Source organism: Aedes aegypti, chromosome 2 (assembly GCF_002204515.2).
Source record: "Aedes aegypti strain LVP_AGWG chromosome 2, AaegL5.0 Primary Assembly, whole genome shotgun sequence".
NCBI lineage: Eukaryota > Metazoa > Arthropoda > Insecta > Diptera > Culicidae > Aedes > Aedes aegypti.
This window is the reverse complement of record NC_035108.1, coordinates 231,123,147-231,136,698: the sequence shown is the minus strand read 5'-3', so window position 1 is coordinate 231,136,698 and position 13,552 is coordinate 231,123,147. Positions and strand designations below refer to the sequence as shown.

The following is a 13,552-nucleotide window of genomic DNA, read 5'->3' as shown; positions in this document are numbered from 1 at the left end:
GAAATGAATGTTATGTTAAAAATTATGCTAATGAAGAAAAAATAAGAAGCCAAATCTATCAATATCTCCTTATTGAATCTAGTTTTTTTTTTAATATTTAAAATCATCTTGCTTAATTTGGAAGATCCTTCTAAATAATAATTATTATGATTACCTACTATGGAAGTTCTTTTGCTAAACCTAAATGATTCAGGTTGTTTCATTCAAATTTAACATATTCGAATAAGTAGAAACTGATGTGTTCCATGTCAACTATTATAGATATTAGCAAAATTATGCACATCAACCAATATCGATATGCTGCTGTCTTAGCCTATCGTAAAAATTCAAACTAAGGCACAACCACACATTTCCGACCGCGCGACACGTTCTTTTATATGGACGCAACCCACGGATGAAGCCAAGATGAAAAGAGATGAGAAAAAATGAATGAGATTTCAGTGCGCCGTTGTGTTTCAAAGCGTTAAGTCAGGTCTAATTGATTCATGCTGCTCGAACGGAAGTTTGAACAAATTTAAAAGTTGCGAAACCGAATATTTGATACCTATTCAACGTTGTTGGTGGAAAGTTGAGAGGGCATAGTTCGATTGTCAAGTGTTGAAAGTAAGTGACGAGAAATATTATATGTGTAATCAAAAAGCATGCAGAAGAAGTAAACTATAGTTGAAAATAAATCAATTTTGGATTGGAAAACTGGAGTATATATAGAGTATTCTACATTATGCTTATAGGAAATTAATAAAACGTTATCCTGATCATAAATGCGCGCATTTCTAGCATTAAGCTACTTAGGCTATTTGCTCCGGTAATATGTTTATGTGAGTGACATGAACGGTGTGAACTAGAGTAACATCTGCCAGTGCTATATGACAACAGTACTGTTGTAACTAAACTATTGTGTTTTTGGTATGTATATGGTAATAATTGGATTATTAAACAGTGTCTTTTTACAAAACCGAAGCTTTCATTTGAAAATACCATAAAGTCTGTGAGTATAACACGTAAAAAGTTTCAGATGTTCAAACGGCTGCATACGCGCTAAGCCCTAAGAGTAGAGGGATAAGGAGAACAAAATCAAAACCGTTTTCAACGTGATTCTTTAATACCCACATAAATAACTAAGCGCCCACGCGTTTCGTACCTGTACGACTTCTTTCTTCAATATTGTGATACCAACGGTGGGTTTCTTTTATTTGGTTCAGTATGTGGGAAATATACAGAGATAAAACTGGAGTTTCTTTTCGAGTTTTATGTATCGTCGGGCGCTTAGTGCTTAAAAACATGTTCAGGGTTATCCATTGTGATATACGGCGTCGTCTGACAAAATTATAAAATTATGCCGCGCCGCGGTAAATTTGTCGATCGTCCGGAAAGCATAACGATCCAAGAGGTTTCCGTGAATAGTTGGGATGAAAATCTTTTTTAAATGTTTTGCTTTGTCAGGAGCGAACCTTTTGATATGTTACAGGGAAACTTCGATCGTTTGTTTGGGACCCCAATATATTTCCGATTCAAAATCATACGATCAGACTTTATTTGCGCCGAAGAGAGGCATGAAGTGCTCAAATCTCACATTATTGCATCAACTCATATCAAACATATTTTTTCTTCAAGTTTTGTAAAGTTTTCAATTTAACATGTATATTCTTTTTCTTGGCATTACGTCCTCACTGGGACAAAGCTTGCTTCTCCGCTTAGCAGAGCACTTCCACAATTATTATTAACTAAGAGTTTTTTTTGTCAAAGTTGCCATTTTCGCATTCGCATATCGTGTGGCAAGTACGATGATACACTATGCCCAGCGAAGTCAAGAAAATTTACGAAAAGATCTTGAACCGACCGGGAACCTTCAGCAGCCGTGGACGATAACCATTCGGCTAACGATCTACAAATTATAATCAATCTCATATTGTTTAACTTTTTTTTATCGTACCTAAATGAGAAAAATAATTACAAATAGTTTTTTAAACGAAAACTGAAAACAGATAAATTTGAATTTTATTTTCTTAGAGTCTTAGACTAAACCCAAAAAAGTTAATAGAGCATTGCTAAATAAACTTTCTTTTCCAACTGGGACAGAGCATTCTTCTCAGCTTATTGTTGATATGAGCACTTCCACAGTTATTAACTGAGAGCTTTCTTAACCAATTGTTCATTTTTTTCATGTGTAAATCGTGTTAGGTACGAAGATACTCTATGCCCTGGGAGTTCGTTTTACGAGAAGATTCTCAACTCGAACCCACGACCCTCAGCTTGATCTTGCTAAATAGCTGCGCATTTACCGCTACGGCTAGCTGGGCTCCCCTAACCGCAATCCAGGACTGGGAATGGTGGCTCTCCCCACTACAGTAGTTTGAAAGCGCGAAAATCAATCAAATATGTTGGGTGCATGAATTGTCTAAATCAGTTGTGTCATCACAGGCTGCACGCTGTATTTTAACCAGAAGATTATAAAAATCTGCAGATTATATGAATCGAGGCGCACTCTACGTCTGAACCAGCAGATTATAAAAATTGAATATACATCGGATTTTTTCTCGCTGTGCAATTAATTAATTGGGACAAAAAACTAAAATCACTTCCTTAGGGGGTCCAAAATACGACCGTTACCCTACATCGGATTTTTTCTCGTTAGAAATCAGTATTCGGTCCATATTTTCACAATCCGAAGGTTTCAAAATATTCTATCGATAAAATTTTGATTTTTTCCACTTTTAGTTAGTTTTTATATCAAAATATATGGAGATCGGGTTTTGTGACGATTTTCTGCTCATGCAAAATTCACCGATAGAATATTTTAAAACCTTCCGATTGTGAAAATATGGACCGAATACTGTTATCTAACGAGAAAAAATCCGATGTACCTATATTCAATTTTTATAATCTGCTGGTTCAGATATAGCGTGGGCTGTAAATGGGGGATGTTCAAAGGAGAATAGAGCATTTTCCCACAGTAATTTTGGGTTGCCCTTAGCAATGTTCAAGTCATTTTGCCTATAGCAGCGATAGCCAATATTAACCCATTGTCTATATATAGTCAACACTCAATATCGAGTTAGAGAACCATAGTAAAAGTTGCTTTTAATGGCTACCTCTATGGTCCCTTGGATCACAGCTGCACTGGTTTTGTGTTCTATATTAGAATATTTTAAACTCGATTATCGCTTCAATATTGAGTTATAGAGAGTTTACTGTAATAGTAGAAATGATTTATTCTGATAGATGTTTTTGTGCATCATTCCAAGATAAACACTACTATACAAGTATTCCTGAATAAAAAAAAAACAAGATCTTTTGTAGTTCCACTGATATGTTAAATATATATATATTTTTTAAGTACATAAAACAAAGAATTCAGTGCACACGCAAGGTATACTTTGAATGAAATATACTGCATAATCGTATTAATCGTAGATTTTCATGCACAGTTCGAAAGCTTGCTCAAAAAGTTGTCTAAGAAAAAAAATGAAATACAAATTCATATTTTATTTCGAATAAATGTGAGGACTACACTGTAAAAAAAAATTCGATTACGATATTCAATTTTTGCCGAAACTTTACACATCCCATATTTTTTTCCTCACAGGCTAACAAAACAACAACAAGAGTATTTATGTAGGTATGTGAACTAAAGGATCGTAAAGAATGTAGCTACACATATTCGCACCTTTTTCCTTTGGGCCTTTTTGATTTTTTTTAATATATTTATCAAATCCCTTTAATGTGGCGTCGTCCGATAGATTTTGCTCACGGTTTCGCGCGTGTTTTCGTCGCCGGAGAATTTTTTTTTCCTGTTTTGGAGCGTCTTGCTGGGTAGTGCTTCACGAAGCCCAAGCAGGACAGTTCGGTTTTGCGTCGTCCGATAGATTTTGCTCCCGGGTTCGCGCGTGTTTTCGTCGCCGTAGATTTTTTTTCTTTCCAGTTTTGGAGGGTCTTGCTGGGTAGTGCTTCGCGAAGCCCAAGCAGGACAGTTCGGTTTTGCGTCGTCCAATAGATTTTGCTCACGGTTTCGCGCGTGTTTTCGTCGCCGGAGATTTTTTTTCCGGTTTTGGAGCGTCTTGCTGGGTAGTGCTTCGTGAAGCCCAAGCAGGACAGTTCGGTTTTGCGTCGTCCGATAGATTTTGCTCACGGTTTCGCGCGTGGTTTCGTCGCCGATCTTCTTTTTTTCTTTTTCCTGTTTTGGAGCGTCTTGCTGGGTAGGTGTTTGGGAAGGCCCAAGCAAGACGGTTTGTTTTCGAGACGCCAAGAAGTTTTGCTGTCAGTGTCAGTTTTGTGTTCAGTCGAGTATGGATTACCAACTGGTGAGTTCGTTTCATGCTTATGATAACACATTTTTTCTTGAAAGCGTAACAAACTTTGTATGGTTCGTCACTATAAGTGTCGGCATTATGCTTTTTTCTTATACAATTTCAATATACACATATTTTTCTCTTTTTGACATTATTAAAAATTATCTTTTGAATTGTTCGACATTGTGAATGTTGACGTATTTTTTAAAACTTCTACCATATCGAGACAAAATGCACAGTAATAATCATATGTAATTTTCAAACAAACTATGTATGGTTCGTCACTACAAATGTCGGTATTATTCCTGTTTCATATAATTTAAAATATATGCATGTAATTTTCAGTTTTCGTCATTGATAAACTAGTCTTTTGAATTGTTCGACATTGTGGATGTTGACGTATTTTTTATCAAAAACTTCTCGAGACGAATATACAAAACTAGCTTTAAATATAAGTCGTATATTCTCCCCTTGTCCATGGATCGCATCACCGACCAGAGGTGACTCCCAGATCTTTTCCTCCCTCACTAATAAACACCCTTCCCGTGGTGATTGTGGAGATGCAGAGGTATTCTCGGTCTCTAGAAGCAACAATCATTACACCCTAACATTCCATCCCCATCCCAACTGACTGTAAGGACTTGGCCGGCGCCATTATTGATCAATAATATTAGATCTGCTAAAATTGCACTTCGAGAGTAAGCGGAAACTCCCATCTCTTATTCATTTGGATCCCAGTGCAATTCTTACCAGTTCCGATCAATCACGGAGTAACAACCATTGACATGTACAGTCAGTCTATGCTATGCTATATTTATCAAATCCCTTTAATAATTAATTATCGCAAAATAGTTCATAACATCATTACCTGAGACGAGATGTGACCACTGCACATTGGTCCACGGAACGAAATTAAGTGGAATAAATTAATAACTTGAAAAATATAAGAGATAGGGTTTTGGTGTCTTCTGAACATTTGTTTGTCTGGTCAAGGCGCGTTATATGCAAAAGTGTCCTAAGCGCCAAATTTCATAGCTTTCGAAATTCGCTCTCAAACTTTTTTATTTCAAAAGATAACGCAACAAAATATTCTACAATATTGAAGATTATAGAAAATATGAAAACTTTGTAGAACATCATTTTTTTCTGTATCTGATAGTTTTAGAGATATAGGTAACTTTAGAACTTTATGGTCAAAAATCGGTTTTTCCTTAATACTAACGAAAATATCAGGCCTACTATGTTCTGAAGAGTTTTAGATATGAGCAAAATACACATTTTCTCTGAAGACGTCATACCTCTAAAATTTTCATATGAAAAGATATAAGCGTTTTTGTAGTTTTTTCACCCACTTTTCCAAGCGTAACATTTCAAAATGGCGCAAGTGAAATCAAAAACTTTTCCCGTTACTTGAATAAGCATATCTTAAAGTGCATTTTAAGAAAATTTGGTGATAGGTTTTTTTAATTTTCTCTAATAAATGTGTTTTGAATTATCCCTTAATTTTACTTAGAAAACAGATTTTTTCAACTTCTTGAGATTCTTATTCAATTACAGTCGAATATTTTGTAATACATTCATAAATACTGAATCATTCTTAGCATGAACAAGAAGTTTGTAGATGTTTATCATGCCTATTTTTATTCATATCGTTAATAGTTACAGAAATATTCGTTCTTTGCCATAAAATATCGTCAATGGAAGGAAAAATCGACAAATTTAAATGAAGTCCTGCCAATATAAGCTGAAGCTTTCACTAGATTGGACAATGCAAATGCAGTTACATTCCCTTTTTAAGTTTGTATAAGTGTTTTTTTGAACTAGACAATACTTATTTATGTCAATTACATACACTCGGCCTCCGTATGAATAGAACATTGGAAAATAAACCTTTGATCAAAATCTCAAACATATTAAAAATTACTTATTTAATTTCTTATTAATTTTACGTTTAAATATAACCTTTACTAATCCCTCATTTAAGGTGATTATAGAACGAAGCCACACCTCAAATTTTCAAGAGCACAAGAGTTGAGAGCCAAACAGCGCTCCACGTTGAAAATGTATCCCATTGCTGGTCACCATCAGCAAGGAAGTAATTTGATTGATTTTCAACGCGAACTGTTGTCAGATTCTCCTGTCTTGTGCTCTTGAAAATTCGAAGTTTGGTTTCGTTTTATAATCACCTTAAGCGGGGCATACATATATATTTTTTGTAGCTTTGAACTCATTTTTAATAAGTAGATAAAAAACCAAATTGAGTTAAATGGTATTGTACTATAGTATTCCACTAGCGTTTGTATCCTTTGACAGATACACATATTTTGACCTCAACTGCCGTCTTCAGTGTCGTGTACTAGACTCGACTAGTCGAATTAAATGGAGCAGTACTAAATTTGGTTTTCTATCTATTTATAGGTATTCCACTGAACAGTTCGAATATTTATTATCATTTTCAATATTTCTTTCTAATATGACCGTTACAAGCAAATAATGATAGAGTTTGAATATTTTTGAGCTTATATGATCAAAAAGTGCAATGAAATTTTCAAAACTCACTTTTCATTACTAATAAATAATTTATAAAACGTGACATCATAAGTGTGGTTGAAGTGCATGTTTGCGAATTTAAGTGCGGGATAATGTCGTTTATTGTATAAACTGTATTTAACCGACATTAAAAGAAGCAATTTTATTTATAGTTCCACTCATATGTATTAGAGAAGTGGGACAGGATCAAAATAGCAATGTATTTTCTCATATATACAATTTTTACACCATTCAGCCAAAATCGAATCAGTAATTTATTGATAAATGATCGTGAATGTACAAATTATTTATTAAATTTTTAATTTTATATACAAATGATAAAATTACACGTCCGCATCAGATCATTAATTTACACGTCCGCATCAGATGCACCGAATACACCATAAGGGTTAGATGACACACACGGTATGGGACGATTTAAATATGACGTCCATCGTTTTTCGGGATTTCCGGACCACCCTCCCTCCTCTGACACACTTTTTTCAATACCGCAATTGATGGACGTCATTTTTGGATGACCCTTATGCTATCACACTTTGAAGGAGCGTGCATATGCAATATGTATAATTTGGACCGCATTTGTGGCGTTACCATGAAACTTAGTGTAAACAGAATTCTTTAATGAAAAGTCAAGGTAATTAAAAGGCCGAACTTTTTTGTAAAGTTAAATTATTACCGATATTTATAAAAAATTGGCATGATAAACATCTACAATATTCTTGTTCACGCTAAAAATCATTCATTTTTTATGAATATATAATAAAATATTCGACTGTAATTGCATAAGTATCTCCAGACGTCGAAAAAAAAAATGTTTTCTAAGTAAAATTAAGGGATAATTCAAAACACATTCATTAGAGAAAATCAAAAAAACCTATCACCAAATTTTCTTAAAATGCACTTTAAGATATGCTTATTCAAGTAACGGGAAAAGTTTTTGATTTCACTTGCGCCATTTTGAAATGTTACGCTTGGAAAAGTGGGTGAAAAAACTACAAAAACGCTTATATCTTTTCATATGAAAATTTTAGAGGTATGACGTCTTCAGAGAAAATGTGTATTTTACTCATATCTAAAACTCTTCAGAACATAGTAGGCCTGAAAAATTGATATTTTCGTTAGTATTGGGGAAAAACCGATTTTTGACCATAAAGTACTAAAGTTACCTATATCTCTAAAACTATCAGATATAGAAAAAAATGATGTTCTACAAAGTTTTCATATTTTCTATAATCTTCAATATTGTAGAACATTTTGTTGCGCTATATTTTGAAATAAAAAAGTTTGAGAGCGAATTTTGAAAGCTATGAAATTTGGCGCTTAGGACACTTTTGCATATAACGCGCCTTGACCAGACAAACAAATGTTCAGAAGACACCAAAACCCTATCTCTTATATTTTTCAAGTTATTAATTTATTCCACTTAATTTCGTTCCGTGGACCAATGTGAACTGGCTCCTCCTCTTCTTCTTCTTCTAATCTTTATGTTGGCAGAAATCTTAAGCACATCGCTGAAAATTGAAAAGAAGAGAGAATAAAGAAGCACAGAAGAAGTTGATGTAACCATACAATAATCCGTTTCGACAACGCTGGTCGGCGGACCAATCAGAGACTGGTACGACTTGGCCCTACTTTCAGATACGTGTTGTCGAGTCTCTGTCTAAGATCATTATTATGTTAGTTCTAATATTTTATGATTTTCGCAACGTAAATCGCAAAGTTGGCCTTAATGCATCATTTGTATCAAAACTCATTATTTCGCTAAAAGGTCCTACTCGAAAGTTTGTCTCAAAAACCTGTGTTTTGGAAACAAAACATCAAATTTTTATCACAAAACTCAGGAATATGACATGAGTTGGCAAACATATTTTTGGAAGCCAGACTATATGGAAAATGCCCATAGTGAATAGGCATGAGTTTCACTGGATTTGATGACAGTGATTTGCTTCGCTTGGCTACTGTAGTTTGAATCTAATGACTTTTCCCAACTCCGCCGCAATCACAAATCTCATTTCAGCAATCACGCGTCTTTTCTCGGAAGATCTTCTCATTAATTGAACTTTATGGCACCATTATAATTTTTAATACTTTCATAATTGAGAATATCAGATCAAACCAAATTTTTGGCACACGGTATCTAGTCAGATGATACACATCCCTGTATTCAACACCTTTGACCATTGTTATTTTTTTTCAGTCAACTGTTAATAGGAACCATTGTATTTTGTTGTTAAAAAATGTGTAGAAATAAATGTTAAATGTAGTCAGTAAACTATTTCTGAGCACATTTTAAGAATGTCTGTAGTATTTTATTGAAAAAAAAACTTAGAATTGTTGTAAAAAGAACCACTGAGGCTAGGGTGGGATTATGAATATGTTGTTATTTAGTTTAAATTATCACCTATATGGATTCGCATTATGCGTTTTACACTGTGACTACGGTTAGGATAGCTCAGATCTATTTTCAGCATAACAGAACAGCAACGATCAATCTTTGCAGACTCATGCAAAATGGTACAGTCCAAGTGGCGCTAGTTCAAAAACCTTACTCTCGTAATTTTTGTTTTTGCTACTTCCAGTAAACATGAAATGGGGAACTCTCGTGCATGCGTGCTCGTAATAAAGCAATTGTTGCTGCACTCATTTCTGAGTTAAAAATCAGAGATGTATGTGCTGTCACAATTGATGTTTCTGTTGGTAACATCAATGGGAAATACGTCTATAGTTCGGTTTATTTACCACATGATGATTTCAAACGAGTTGTCGACCTGCGATTCAAAAATTGGGTATTTTCGGATGCCCCAAGGGAAATCTTATCACCACTTTTGTGGAATCTCGTACCAGATACGCTATTGAGGCAACTCAATAATTGCGGTTTTCCAACTTATGGATTTGCCGACGACTATCTAGCTTTGATAGTTGGTATGTACAGAAGCACCCTATTATTTATTTAGTTGGTGTTACATCAATTAATTTGATAAAACCTCGTTAACGATGTTACGCCAATTTACTCGGTCCGTGGCTGTGTCTCTCCAACTTCGATTTTGGCCCACGTTCTCCAGATCTTGTTGCACCTGATCAAGCCACCTCGCTCGCTGTGCTCCCCGCCTTCTTGTGCCAACCGGATTCGACGCGAACACCATCTTTGCAGGATTGTTGTCCGGTAGTCTTGCAACATGCTCTGCCCAGCGCACCCTTCCGGCTTTCGCAACCTTCTGGATACTGGGTTCGCCGTAGAGTCTAGCGAGCTCGTGGTTCATTCTCCGCCGCCACACACCGTTCTCCTGCTCTCCGCCAAAGATCGTCCTAAGCACCCTTCGTTCGAACACTCCAAGTGCTTGCAGGTCCTCTTCCAGCATAGTCCATGCTTCATGTCCATAGAGGACCACCGGTCTTATAAGCGTTTTGTACATGGTACATTTGGTGCGGGGGTGAATCTTTCTCGACCGCAGCTTCTTCTGGAGCCCATTGTAGGCGCGACTTCCACTGATGATGCGTCTCCGTATTTCACGACTAACGTTGTTATCAGCCGTTAACAAGGATCCGAGGTAGACGAAATCATCAACCACCTCAAAAGTATCCCCGTCTATCGTAACAATGCTTCCCAGGCGGGCTCTGTCACGCTCGGTTCCGCCTATCAGCATGTACTTTGTTTTTGACGCATTCACCACCAGGCCGACTTTTGTCGCTTCACGTTTCAGGCGGGTGTACAGGTCTGCCACCGTTTCAAATGTTCTGCCGACAATATCCATATCATCCGCGAAGCAAACAAATTGGCTGGATATTGCGAAAATCGTACCTCGGTTATTGAACCCGGGTCTTCGCATGACACCTTCTAGCGCGATGTTGAACAGCAGGCACGAAAGTCCATCACCCTGTCGAAGTCCCCGGCGGGATTCGAACGAACTGGAATGTTCGCCCGAAATCTTCACGCTATTCTGCACACCGTCCATCGTTGCTCTTATTAGTCTTGTGAGCTTCCCGGGAAAACTGTACTCGTCCATGATTTTCCATAGCTCTTCGCGGTCGATGCTATAAGCCGCCTTGAAATCGATGAACAGGTGATGCGTTGGGACTTGGTATTCACGGCATTTCTGAAGGATTTGCCGTACAGTGAAGATTTGGTCCGTTGTCGAGCGGCCGTTGATGAAACCAGCTTGATAACTTCCCACAAACTCATTTGTTATTGGTGATAGACGACGGAAGATAATCTGGGATAGCACTTTGTAGGCGGCATTCAGGATAGTGATCGCACGATAGTTTTCACATTCCAGTTTGTCGCCCTTCTTGTAGATGGGGTATATGACCCCTTGCTTCCACTCCTCCGGCAGCTGTTCCGTTTCCCAGATTCTGGCAATCAGCCGGTGCAGACAGGCGGCCAACCTCTCCGGGCCCATTTTGATGAGTTCAGCTCCAATACCATCCTTACCAGCGGCCTTGTTATTCTTGAGCTGGTTGATGACATCCTTAACTTCCCTCAATGTGGGGGCAGGTTGGTTTCCTTCATCCGCCGTGCTGACGTAGTCACTTCCTCCGCTGTCGTGACCGTCGGCGCCTGTGTTCTCCGTGCCATTCAGGTGTTCATCGTAGTGCTGCTTCCACCTTTCAATCACCTCACGTCCGTCCGTCAAGATGCTTCCGTCCTTATCCCTACACATTTCGGCTCGCGGCACGAAGCCTTTTCGGGATGCGTTAAGCTTCTCGTAGAACTTTCGCGTTTCTTGTGAACGATGCAGCTGTTCCATTTCTTTACATTCCGCTTCTTCCAGGCGGCGCTTTTTGTCCCGGAATAGGCACCCTATTCGACCTGATACAAAGTGCTTTCAGGTAGTCGTATTCATTATTTCAAATAGATTTACACAACAGTTGTTTGACCGATATTGGCGTATGGATGTCTTGTGTGGTGACAAAAAGCCGAAGTGTGAACAATCCAACTAAAATTGGGCCATCTCCAAAGGATGTGCTTGACGGCGATGTCATGTGTGTTCTCTACGACTCCCACAGCAGCGCTCGAGGCTCTTTTTGTCTTTGAGCCACTACACATACATCTTAAACAAGAAGCATTTTCTTGCTCTTACCGTTTATGGGTACTGGAACTACGGGGGTAAAATTCAGTGAGTCATAGATCTACATACATTTCGTTGTTTCCACTTTTGGTGAATTGGGACAAAACTGTCCTTGCTCTTAATCTCTTAATTGCTTGTCACTTTCCTTACTGGACATTTACCACACAATTACCTTCACGGGAAGAGTTGACGCCTGGCTATTTGGAAAGAAGTTTGTCAAACAATATAATATGTTACACTAATAGCTCCCTTCTTGAAGGAAGAGTTGATGCTCGTGAGCTAAGGCTGAATCAGTTTCATTCACTTGGTACACACTGCACCGTTTTTCAGGCAGGAATGTGTGGAGTGCAATCAGCACTTCAACAGCACATAATGGGTAAAGAACACATTCCAGCGTAACGCGACACCACGAGAAGCCGACTTTCATTAACAAATGAGGCCTGTTCTCGGAAATGTGTTATATTTTGCATACTAAATGTACTTGATGTTGTTACATTCATTTTCAAAGTTAACACTATATTTTGGGCATAATGCGTTCTGCATGATTTTTCTGAAAATAATTTTCTTATTCAATTCGAAATGCGAAAATGGCAACTTTGGCAAAGAAAGCTCTCAGTTAATAACTGTGGAAGTGCTTATAAGAACACTAAGCTGAGAAGCAGGCTCTGTCCCAGTGGGGACGTAATGCCAAGAAAGAAGAAGAAGTGGAGTAATTTGATCCGATATCGGCCAAAATTATTTAACTGTTTCTGTGAAGCTTTTTGAGGATGTCATGCTTAGTAAAAGCGTGGATGGCACTTGGGATCACCATGTAAATTTGACTTCATTCTTTGAAATACTATTTAGATGTTTCTGTGTTTTTTTTTAAAATGTTTCCCGTACAATACCTTCGAATAGCAGAGCGAATAATCTTGAATTCTCACACATGGTAGAGTGATTGAATTTGTATGTTAAATAAAATTATGTAAACCTTTCAACGATGTTCTTTGAAAAGTATGCTCTCAGCGAAGTAGATAAGCAGACGTTTATGGTTGTCAGAACTAGCCGAAATTCAATTTAGGGTTGCGTTTAGGGTGTAGGTGTTTAGGATTTACTAATGGTGCTCTGAAGGATACGGACTGAAGGATGTCGCACTGGGGTGTTATCGAACCTGATATTAGGGCAATAATATTTCAACGTATACATATGGTTGTGCTTATTCTACGAGTGGCGTGAGGTGACCATTGTCGGTGTCGTATAGCGAGGTGACAATTCTCGACTCGAGTGAAGTGACTCTTCATTTGATTTACACGCCGAGTCACTTCACTCGAGTCGAGAATTGTCACCTCGCTATACGACACCGACAATTGTCACCTCACGCCACTCGTAGAATTAACCCAATAGTATTTTGAAGATTATGTTTTAGCAAAATTGTTAAGGACGTTTATGGTCTCAAAATAGTGATCTAAATATCATGAAATTGTGTCGCACAGGTGAGTTATTAGATCAGATTATTAGGGGAAACTGTGAATACGTTTTGACCCATAAAATGTCAGGATGATCCTACAATTTTTAAAACGCTCGTTCCTAGCATGGACTTAAGTAGCCACTACAGTTCCTTCCGAATGATCCGCAAAATTGGACCCACGGTGCTCCCCTGACCGTTAT

General features: G+C 37.5%; 1 protein-coding gene across 2 annotated transcripts in view; it reads left to right on the top strand.

Moving 5' to 3' along the window:
* The first annotated feature begins 425 nt into the window (after positions 1-425).
* LOC5569974 (cartilage oligomeric matrix protein) overlaps positions 426-13,552 on the top strand; it is a 34,745-nt gene continuing 21,618 nt past the window's right edge. Inside the window, exon 1 of one of the 2 annotated variants that reach the window (XM_021844350.1) lies at positions 426-603. The gene's annotated coding sequence lies outside the window, so the exon portion shown is untranslated. Of the gene's footprint in view, positions 604-774; positions 907-13,552 lie in introns of those variants that run through there. The other variant, XM_021844351.1, reaches the window with a different exon arrangement.